Source organism: Pongo abelii, chromosome 22 (assembly GCF_028885655.2).
Source record: "Pongo abelii isolate AG06213 chromosome 22, NHGRI_mPonAbe1-v2.0_pri, whole genome shotgun sequence".
Classification (NCBI taxonomy): Eukaryota; Metazoa; Chordata; class Mammalia; order Primates; family Hominidae; genus Pongo; species Pongo abelii.
In genome coordinates, this window is record NC_072007.2 from 49,040,721 (window position 1) to 49,052,895 (window position 12,175).

A 12,175-nucleotide genomic window follows, 5' to 3' on the forward strand; every position below is an offset into this window, starting at 1 on the left:
AAGTATTAAGATGCTCACTTCAATTTAGAAACTGAGTGTATTAGTCCATTTTTATGCTACTGATAAAGACATACCCAAGACTGGGCAATTTACAAAAGAAAGAGGTTTAATGGACTCGCAGTTCCACATGACTGGGGAGGTCTCACAATCATGGTAGAAGGTAAAAGACACATCTCACATGGCGGCAGACAAAAGAAGAGAGCTTGTGTGGGGAAATTCCCCTTTATAAAATCATCAGATCTTGTGAGACTTATTCACTATCAGGAGAACAGCACAGAAAAGCTCCACCCCCATGATTCAATTATCTCCCGCTGTATCCCTCCTACAACACATGAGGATTATGGGAGCTCCAGTTCAAGATGAGATTTGGGTGGGGACACAGCCAAACCATATCACTGAGATTCAGCTGTATCAAGGAACTTGCCCCAAACCCCTAGAGACAGTAGGTAGCAGGATCAGGACATCTAGTGCTGCCTCCCAGGCTGAAAAGCCCCTGGGGAAAAACAGAGTGATTCTGAATGTGCATTCAGGAGTAGGACCACCTGGTTCATATTTAGCCCCACCACTAAGAGCTGTATGACTCAGGGAAAGATGGTTGCCAGCCCACCATCTGTGGTAGATTCTTAATGAGCATTTGAGTGAGAGAGTTCATGGTTGGTGCTTAGACCATGCCAGGTGCAATACACGTGCTCAATACATGTTTTCAGTGGTTGTTTTCTTTTCAGCACTCCACTCTGCCCCTTCAACTACTCCAGAGCCTCACTGTGAAGACACCCCCCTCTTTGGCATCTCACTGACTAGTCTTCAGATAGGCTCCAAGATGGTGGATCCTCTGTGGTAAAGAAGATGTTGAGAAGATATCAGCTGTAAAGATCAGTTAAAACCAAGTTCTCTACTGCATTCTAGTTTTCCTGACCATCCAAGAGTATCTATGAGCACTGTAATTCCTGTCCTCAGAGCTGTAGGAAACAGTCAATTTGATTCTTTTCACCGGGTGTTGATAAAGTCACAGTACAAGTTCTGGGCAGTTCTAGAACTTCATGGAGTCTGACAAAACTCCCAGTATGTCACTGAGTCACTTATAATTTAGTCATAGACATGATAAAACTGTTAGTGAACAAGGACTGCTTTGAGGGAAAGGAGAAGGAAATACACCCCAAGAAATGAACAGCAAGGTTGCAAAACTAGAGGCTGGATGGCTGCAGGTGGAGAGAGAGGGAGCCTCCTGCTGGAAGGCAGCCCCTCCAAAGGCATGGCACTTCTGTTTCCAGCTCTTTCCAGTGGTTTGTCAGCCTACAAACCTAGCATGATGTTGATGAATTAACTTACAACAAGAAATATAACCATGTGGTAGTTGATTACCACTGCCCCCTCTCTGAAGGCACAAATACACCGGAAGACAAATTATCATGAAAAGGCAGGTTAGCCATCTTGAAACCAGAGCCATTGGAGTGAGTCAGGGGAATCTTATGGCTGTGGTCATCAACCTAGGACCATGATATCCCTGACACTTTCCTGTGCCCGACTCTGCACGTGACACCATCACCCTGGGGTGCGTTGTCAAAGTTTTTCCATCCTATGGAACAAGATATTACACGAGAAGCTTTCTCTGGGGCATCAAGAAAGTGATAGATTTTAGACTACAAGTGAATTGTAAAATAGACAGTAATGCAAACATTTAAAGTAGGTGATAAAGAACTGGTTAGATAATTCGCCCACATCAAGGGCATACAGAGGTCAGGCTTGAGAAGCAGAGGGTTAGTGAAAAGGATTTCTTTAGAGAAAGAACTAGTTAGATAATTCACCCACATCAAGGGCATAAAGAGGTCAGGCTTGAGAAGCAGAGGGTTAGTGAAAAGGATTTCTTTAGAGAAAACTATGAGACACCTTCATGGGGGTGGGTGAGGGAAGTGGGTGGGTGGAAGTGTGTGCCCCCCTTCATCTCAAGCCAAGAGACTGACCTCTATAGGGTTGATTGTGACCTTGCTCCGTGTGCCCTGGATTTTGGAAGGCCTGGTGTACTATGTTTGCCACCTGAGCAAAGAACCCATTGATGAGGAGCTGTGGGATGTGGGCTTGCCGCAGCAGAACAAAGAGAGGAGCACTAGACACGGTGGGTGTGATGTCCACTTCCACCAAGAGGTGGTGCTGTCCAGGGACCAGGTGTGGGCACGTAGGAGAGACAGTGGATCTTAAAGCCTGCTCAGGGGACCTCCTGGAAAGGTGCTGGGACCACCACCAGGAAAGTCTGGGAGAGCAGAATTTGCACAACCATGGGCTGGAGCTGAGCAGCAGCAGGGAAGCCTGCATCACCACCTTGGGGAGGGCAGGTGAGCCTATGCAGGAGGATCTACAGTGATCCCACAGGGGACTCAGCTGCAAACACAAAGTCATGGTTGTCACTTGGCTGAGTGCTGCTCTTCCCAGGGCTTGGTCACACACGGGGCAGCACAGCTGTAAGACAAAGCCAATGCCTGAGACAGACAGTAGCCACCACTCCAGTGTCACTTAGATCTCTCTAAAGACAGAAAAGTAAGGAAAGAACCCAGAGTTCCATCAGGCAGAAAATAATTGAGAGAAGGAAACTTGCTGAAACCTTAATAGGATGCCTTCGGGCTACACAAATCAGATGGAATAGTTAGGTAATGGTACAAACTATTAAACCCAAGGGGCAGCTGAAGTGTGGGACCTGAGGCTCCCCATTTTTTAAAAGGCTCAGCCAGTCCCAGTCCAGTGTTGCAAATAGAATCCTGCTTGTATCAGCTGGGGTTAGTTCAGAGAAACAGAAGCACTAGGAAGGGATAGACCATGTGAGAGATTTATTAGAGGGACTTAACTTTATGCAATTGTGGGAGCTGGTTAGAGAGTCTCCGTGAACCTGTTTTCTTTCTCTAGTGCTTGCACTTGAAGTCTGCAGGGTAGGCAGTCAGATTGGGAGAGCTAAAAATGATCTCCTAAATCATCTCCATGCAAAACTAGAAAGAAAAATAGTGATGCCATCGGCTAATTTGCCTGCAGGAATAGGCAAAGAGAGCTCCATCCTGCGGGTGCCTGAGGAGGTTTCTGTAGATCCCCCAGAAGGCCACTGGCCCCAAAATTCTTCCTGGAAGTGAAGGTTGATGGGGAAAAGCATTTACATTCTCATCCATCATTTCCAAACCAATAATCCATTATTAACAAAAACTCATCATCCATCACTAAGTAGGGTCAAGAGGAATGAGTTGAGGGCAAAGAGAATTCAGGTCAGGAAGTGGAGAAAGAGCTTCTGATAAACCTGATGGTTGTCAAAAGCCTTTCATGTGCCTGTCGTGTTTCCCTGGAGCCTCAAATCACCCCACTGGGCAAAACGGCCAGGACTTATTATCCCCTGTTTATAGATAAAGAAACAGAGGCACGTGCTGCTCAGCTGGGCCTCAGTGTCCTGACTCCCAGGATGGCAAGAGGCAAAGACCAGGCTGACAAGTGCCAGGGACAACTTCAGCCACTCAACTCCAAACTCCCCTGCTCATCAGACAATAAATAAGACAGGCCTCACTGAGGTGCCTTCTCTTCTGTAAGGCATCCCTGACACCCTTGAATCCCTCCCTCTGAATCCAACCTCATGCCACACACTCCCCAGTCTCTGTGCCACCAGCAGGATGGGTTGATGAATGGATTAAGATTCTAAGGAGCCAGAGGATTTCACAAACTAGTATCAGAATTTCAGCATGCATCTCAGTCCATTCCTGCTGCTATAACAAAATACCTGACACCAGGTAATTTATAAATCATAGAAATGTATTCCTCACAACTCTGGAGGCTGGGAAGTCCAAGATCAATGTGCTGGCTGGCTCAGTGTCTGGTGAAGGCTGCTCTCTGCTTCCAAGATGACTCCTGTTGCTGCATTCTCCAGAGGGGACAAGCGTTGTGTCCTCATGTGGTGGGAAGGACAAATAACCCCCTCTAGCCCTTTCATAAGGTACAAACTCATTCATGAGAGCAGAGCTCTCAAGGCCCGATCACCTCCTAAAGGCTGGACCTCTTCTTCTTGTTGCACTGGGGATTAAGTTTCAGCAAGAATTTTGGAGGGGACGCAAACATTCAAACCATAGCAGCATCCCAGGCCGAAATCAGTAGAGCAAGGCCAGCCCAAAAGGTGAGAGATGGCTTCATCTACTTCTACCCTAATCTCATAGATAATAAATCATGCCGAGAATTGGAGGCCTTAAATACAGAAGGGATCCCAACACGACATCTGAGGTTCTCATCACATTCACTTACAGAGGGAACTCAAAATGCAGATGCTTGGAGCACGTGATCCAGCAGGTTGGTGTTGGCTTTAGACTTTGCACTTTTAGCAAACACTCTTAGGAGACTCTTAGGTAGAAAGCATCATTCCAGAGGAAGCATCATTATTTTCATTGTATGGACAAGGAAAGGGGACCCAACTGGCTTAAATGGTTTGTCCCAGGCTCCACAGCAATAGAGCTGCTCAGAGAGGTCCTCCTACCCTGGCCCCAGCCTTTTCTCCCTCTCGCACGCCTCTTCCTGGTGGGAACCATATCACAGTCACCTGTAACCTGGCAATAGTATAAATGAATGAATAAATGAGTGAATGCTTTCCTGCAGGACCACATCCGGGCATGTTGCTGTGTATCCATCTGGGACAGAGGCGGGTAACAGAAAACATCGAAAATGAGTGAGCCAGAGGATTTCACAAACTAGTATCAGAATTTCAGCATGCATCTCCGTCCATTCCTGTGTTGCAGGCTCATGACGTTTTGCCCCTTGGAAAATTGTCTTGAAAGAAGAAAGCTTGTAGGTTTCTGTGTTGACTTTGAAATATTCACTCTTCACTAAGACTCTGGAGGGAATAGACAAATGGCAGAAGAGGAGAGAGTTGGCATTTATTTTCTCAACACTCTGCCTTCATTGCCTGAGCAGGCTCACCTACGTCCAGGGCGCTTCACAGCTGAGAGACATCACTGGGTGCAGCTTAACTGTTTACAACTTTGCTTTTGCAACCAAGCCAAAAGACAAACACATTTTTTCACTTTAATTCCTTCCACCCAGGTTGCAAATTGACCTTATTTTAATTTGAGGAGCATGCCTCAGCCCCTAGACATTTTACCTATCTGACAGTTAGAACTGACATGTTCCTTAGGCAGCCCTTCCACTTTGGCCAATTTGACTGATAATTGAAGAACTCTTTTTGATCCTCAGAGAAAGATGTCTGGCAGCCGTGATATTATGGTCACATTGCTTCTGCGCTTTTGCAGCACAATGACATCGTGAGCAGAACACGTTTATCAGCTGGCCAGGCGCACCGGGACCTGCCGCCTGCCAAACCCAGCAGTTACACTTTGCAGTTTCCCCGATTAAAAAGTGTTTAAACATCTGCTACTTAAACAACACTTAAAAAGTAATAAATTAAAAACAGGGGGAATAGAACTTAAATGGAGAAAATGAGCAGAGAACTAAAAGGTCTATATAAAGAGAGAAGCCATATATTTTCGTTTCTGAAATGATCCCTTGACAACTTAAAAGTAAGCACTAACTCAAGTGTCCAGGGTATAAAATAAATCTGAATAAGCTTAATGAAAATCAGGCAGTAGTCCATAAAGAAATGGAATATCTTTGCCCTCTTGCTTCTAATGGGTCTGAGTTTGTTTTACATGGACTTTCAGGGATGAGAGAGTCCCTCAGCCAGGAGGAGAGAAGCAGGGTCTTGAAGCCAAAGCTCCTCCACCAGGTATGACTTGGCCAGGCTGAGCTTTTCAGGAAGTGGCCTGGGGACATTGAAAACTGTACACACAGAAGATTCTTTTATTGGGTCTGGTCACTTTTAAAAAGGGTTTGTCGATTTTCTGGCATGTATACTTCATTTTTAAAGAAACTTCTCTCTCTCTCTTTTTTTTTTTTTTTTTTTTTTTTTGAGAGAGAGTCTCACTCTGTTACCCAGGCTGGAGAGCAGTGGTGCAATCTCCACTCACCGCAAGCTCCACTGCCCGGATTCACGCCATTCTCCTGCCTCAGACTCCCGAGTAGCTGGGACTACAGGCGCCCGCCACCACGCACGGCTAATATATATGTATTTTTTGTATTTTTAGTAGAGATGGGGTTTCACCGTGTTAGCCAGGATGGTCTTGATCTCCTGACCTCGTGATCCGCCCGCCTTGGTCTCCCAAAGTGCTGGGACTACAGGCGTGAGCCACCGTGCCTGGCCAGAACCTTCTCTCTTAATGTTCGGTCATAATTAGCAATGACTGTATCTTTGCAGCTTTACATTTTGGCATTTGTTTTCATCTCTATTAAAAATTAGAGGCTGGGCGTGGTGGCTCACATCTGTAATCCAAGCACTTTGGGAGGCTGAGACAGGTGGATCAGCTGAGGTCAGGAGTTTGGGACCAGCGTAGCCAACCTGGTGAAACCCCATCTCTACTAAAAATACAAAAATTAGCTGGGCGTGGTGGAGGGCACCTGTAATCCCAGCTGCTTGGGAGGCTGAGGCAGGAGAATCACTTGAACCCAGGAAGTGGAGGCTGCAGTGAGCTGAGATAGCACCACTGCTCTCCAGTCTGGGCTACAGGGTGAGACTGTCTCAGGAAAAAAAAAAAAAAAAATTAGATAACACTGTGTTGCCCATTTAGCTGAACCATCTCTTTCATAAACATGCTGTTATTTAAGAATATTCTAACTCACAACATTCATCACACCCATCACAAGAAGAAAAGTTAATTTCTAGAATTAAAAGTTGGGCCAGGGCGTCGTATGTAAAAGGAAAGATGGAAATTCATGGGAACACAGCAGCTTGAATCAGTTCTATCAGTTTACACAAATGCAATTCTATGTCTCTTCTGTATCACACACAATTTCATCTCCCACCCTCTTCTCATTCTCCTGATGAAGATCTGCACAACTTTGTACTAGTAGTTTATTCTTTGTTAACAATAATTGCTTTGGTACTTAGCTCAAAACTAGATTTTCTTTTTTGCACATTGCTTACGTTACAGATGTGGGTGGAGGGATTTGTATAAATAAAAATTCAGAATGTGTATAATTTCTACTGCTTGCAGTTGTTCCTCACCCTTTTCCAGTCTGGACATAACACAAGCTTCTCTCTTTGGTCTCTTTTGCAATTACAGAGAACTTTAACTGGGGCTCTGATTGAATGTGTGTTTCACCCATGCGTGGTAGAAATCCCAGTGTTGAAAAAAGAGTTCAGAGCTTAGAATTCGCTAACCTGGGTCCAGCTCTCACTCTGCCTGACACCGGTGAGTGACCTTCAGGAAGATAGTGTTCCTTTCTTTTGCTAAATTTTCCTTTCTTTCCCTTTCCTAGAAGTAAAAATGGGCATAATTACAACCTCACATAACTCCCAGGACCACTGTGAAGTTCCAGTGAATGCATGTGTGCATTCAGTCATTCCCAGGCTTTTATATGATGACTCTGCTCAGTAAATTCTGTCTCACAGTAACATATTTAAAAATAAATAAAAAGAAGGGCTTATAAGCAAGGACCTATAAAGGTGCCTCACTGTTACTTCCAGAAAAGCAGTAGATTCCAAGAATAAAGACTTGAGCCTTCAGTGTTACTACTCTTTTAAATAACATTTGTTTTCTTTTCTAATTTACAAATAAATACATGTTTTTCCTAAAAGCAAAATTGAAAAAGAAAAAGAAAAATGTCACTCAAAACAAGAGGTAACAATTCTTAACGTTTTTGTTTTGTTTTCTACCAGTCTACATCTATGAAGATACATGCTTTTCTTTCTTATAAAATTTGGACCACAACACATGTGAATGTTTGTTCCCGTTATTAACTATTTCCTTTGGATGGTTCCCAAGAGTGAAATTACTCCATCAAAGAGTAGTAACTCTTTGAAGGCTCTTCATAAATTCGTCTGCATCTTTTGAGAAAATCTGTACCAATTTAAAATGTCATAAGTAGGGAATGATAATACTTACCTTGCAGCAGCCTCCCAACCACTAAATGTCATTATCTATTCAAAATCTTTGCCAGATTTCATTTATTTGATTATTGTTGATGTGGAATTATTTTTTAAATATCTGATTAGCCATTTGTGTTTCTTATTTTGCACATTGTATTTGTCAGGAAAACTTTGAGCCGCAAGTAAGAGAAAATATGACTTCCAATGATAGAAACAAAGAATTTTTCAAGAAGTCTGAAGAATTTGGCTTTAAGGGTTGGTCCAGCAGCTCAACAATGCCAATGACAGTTTTTCTGCCAATCTCATAGCCTCTCACACATGTGGGCACAATGGCTGCTGAAGACCCAGCATCTCATCCTTATTCAAGCCAGAAAGAAGGGAGGAAGAACAAGGCAGCCATATCTGTCCCCAAACACTCCTCATGAAGATTTCTGCTTATGTTCCATTGACCAGAATTATGCAACATGTCTACCCTAGCCACAAAAGAGCCTGGAAAAGATTACTAGTTTTTCCAGCCTCTATAATGGAGATGGGCAAGAGTGAAGAGGGTTTGAAAATGGATGTTAGGTTACTCAGCAGTCATGGTCTTGTCATTTGCACATCTTCACCATAAGTTTTTTTTGTAATGATATTTAAAATACCAGCCAGACTCCCTGGCAGTCCCTGGAAGAAGCATTAGCTATTATTGAATAAATAAAACTACTGGTGATTATCTTAGTCTATACTACATAGGTTGACCACCTGAGAGGCAGCTGGATCACTTGCCTATGTCTGCATTTTCAAAGCAGCAATCTCCATGTGACCCATATACTGATGGGAAACCAGTTTCTTTCTCAGTTCATGACTCCTAAATGCATTTGGCATGTTTCTTCACTAAAGCCATCATGAAAAATTTCTTATATTTCTGCATGTCATACTCTGGGGGGAAATCACATCTTTATTGCAGGTGCACTCTGTCCTCTGGGGCCCTGAAGAGTGAATTCCATACATACCACACAGCCTATATATTCTATCAGACCCTCCCACGCTCACTCTTCAAATTTTATCTGAATTCATCTACAATTGTACGTGATGGTACAACTGTTGAAGAAGTGGAAACTCAATTTCAAGTATATAAATGGATAGAAATGCTTTCATATTTTCCTGATTATATATTACTTAATTTTATTAAGGCTTTTCTTTGAAATACAGGCATCTTTTTATTTAAAAAAATTTAAGGTAAAATCTATCATTATTTTCATGGTGAGGCAGCACGGCATTTGGGGAAGAGCTACTATCTGGGTTCCAAACCTGGATTTGCTGTTTCCCGTGGGGAACCACGGCAGTTATATAACCTCAGTTATGTCTTGGTATCCTCATTTGTTAAATATAGTAATATTAATAATACCAAAAACATATAATTTATGAGAAGATTAAATAAGATAACTTGCATAAAGCCCTAGCTCAGTGCCTGGTACCTGATCAATACTTAATGATTTTTATTAGCATTGTTAGATTATTGATATGTGTGTGATATATATGTAATATGTGGATGATATACATTAACATTTTTATGTAGCTCATTATTCTTCTAGATTTATTTCAATGTATATGGGAGAATCTAATTAAATCTTTTTTCCAAATACAGTTAATTTTTCTATCACTACTTGTTGAGTAATTCATTCCTTCCCCATCAGTTTGTGGCATTTTCTCTCTTGTGTATAGTTCTGTTTTTATATACACTAGGATCTATTTGAACACATCTTACCTGATACTATAGAATGTTACAGCAGTAACCTGTCATTTTAGTTGCTGGTAGAATCATTCATAGTATGCCGAAGACTGGTTAAAAATTTGTAGAACCAAATCAATTTGGATTGTTCCTTTAAATTATACCAAAAAACAATCCAGAGAAATTTGGAAGTCAAATACAATAAGTGAATTATTTGTTTTTAATCTAGGAGGAAAAGCATTGAGAGCTTAGTATGTACTAGGCACAGAACTAATAGTCCACCCATTACCCATGTGCGGTTATGCCCATTGCACAGTTGAAGAAGTGGAAACTCAATTTCAAGTATATAATTGACTGACTCAAAGAGACTGAGGTAAGAGAAGCTCTTCACACAGTCACAGCAGAGCCGGGACTCAGTCCTAGCAGCCCAGATTCTGAAGGGCTCTTCTAGGTGATCCCTTCACTGATCTCTGCATATACGAAGAGTCTCTAAGCATAAACAATATGGAAAAGAATAACAGAGAAATATGTCAACAGATTGGACTAAATAACATATATATATGCCATTTTGCCCACATGCGTGAGAGGCTATGAGATTGGCAGAAAAACTGTCATTGGCATTGTTGAAATGTATATATATATATATGTGTGTACACATATATGTTTATATGTCTTAGAAGTAAATAACATTGGCCTTTTGGCTACAAGCAAGTGTAAAAGCAAATGACAATGTAGGGAAATATCTGTAACAATAAGAAAAAAACTTAGAAATTTATCTCGGAAACTGATGAAAAAACACTAATGACGTCAAGGGCAGAAACCATAAAACAAATGATTAACAGATTTGGCTTGATAGTCATTTAATCTTTTTCTTATCAAGAAATACCATACATAAAATTGTTAGCAAAAGTTAAGTAACCTGGCTGGGTGCAGTGGCTCACACCTGTAATTTCCAGCACTTTGGGAGGCCGAGGCAGGTGGATCACCTGAGGTCAGGAGTTCGACACCAGCCTGGCCAGCATGGTGAAACCCCATGTCTCCTAAAATTACAAAATTAGCCAGGTGTGGCAGCACACACCTGTAATCCCAGCTATTTGGGAGGCTGAGGCAGGAGAATCACTTGAATCCAGGAGGTGGAGGTTGCAGTGAGCAGAGATTGCACTGTTGCACTCCAGCCTGGGTAACAGAGCGAGACTCAGTCTCAAAACAAACAAACAAACAAACAAAAAACAGTTAACTAACCTGATTAAAATGTATTCCAACAAAGATAATACACACTTAATATCCTTTTAAATAATTCTTATTAAATTTTGTCAAAACAAAAGACAAGCAATTCAACGTGAATACGAACAGAAATGTGTAAAATTTTTTCACAGAAAGAGAAAGACAAATTGACAGTTGACATACAAAAAAAAGTTAAACTTCACTCACTTATAATCAAAGAAGTGCAAACAAGGATAATAATGGAATTTGTTTTGGTTTATCAAATTGGCAAAGACAATAAACACATAACTCCTAATGTTGATGAAAACGTAGAGAATGAGACATTCTCGTGTAGACATTCCTTACAAGAATATAAATTGATATCACCTTTTTGGAGGGCAGGTTGGCCATGTGTGTCAATGACCACAAGAATTTGCATACATTTTCCCCAGCAATAATAGGATGCTTAAGGAAAAAGTTTAAAGTTAAAGGAAAAAACTACGGGTATGCATAGTGATTTCTCTTTGCTTTATTTATAATCATTAAATATTAAAACCACCCTAATGTCCAACAATATAGGATTGCAATGAAGTAAATAAAATATGATATATTTATACAGAGGGGAAACTGATGCTTTAGAAGAATATTTAATGATATGAAGAAATACCTGACAGTGTGAGAATCGTCAATATAGTCACATAATAGAAAATAATGCACTGATTAAAAATGGCATTGTGGAAACTGTGGTAAGATGTTCACAATTTATATTTGAATATAGTAAGCAACAGATACAGAATTATATGGTATGATCCTATTTGTAAAATAAAATGTACTATGTACACATGATTTTGTATATATAGAAAAGTTACTAATTTACTTATTTTCTAAGTTTATTCTAAGTTTTCTGTAATAAAATGGGATTCAGTTTCAGGACAAATACTATTAGGTGCAAAACGTCAAGCATTACTTCCTCTTTCTTGCTAACTAAACCCCAATATTATCCACACAGCCTGAATCAGCCCAGGGCATGAGTAATATCTGGTCTAGGCTTAGAGTGGACATGATTTAAAGTAATGCTAATTAAACAATTTTCAAGAGAAAAAGCACTTTAAAATTTTTTGAGAAATAAGGAAGGTGTCTTTGTCTGCTAAGTCTGCTATGACAAAATACTATGGACAAGATGGCTTATAAACAGCAGAAATTTATTTCTCATAGTTGTGGAGGCTGGGAAGTCCAAGATTAAGTTACCTGTAGATTCAGTGTCTGATGAGGACCCACTTCCTGGTTATAGACAGATATCTTCTGCGTCTGTCCTTGAAACTGACCCAACT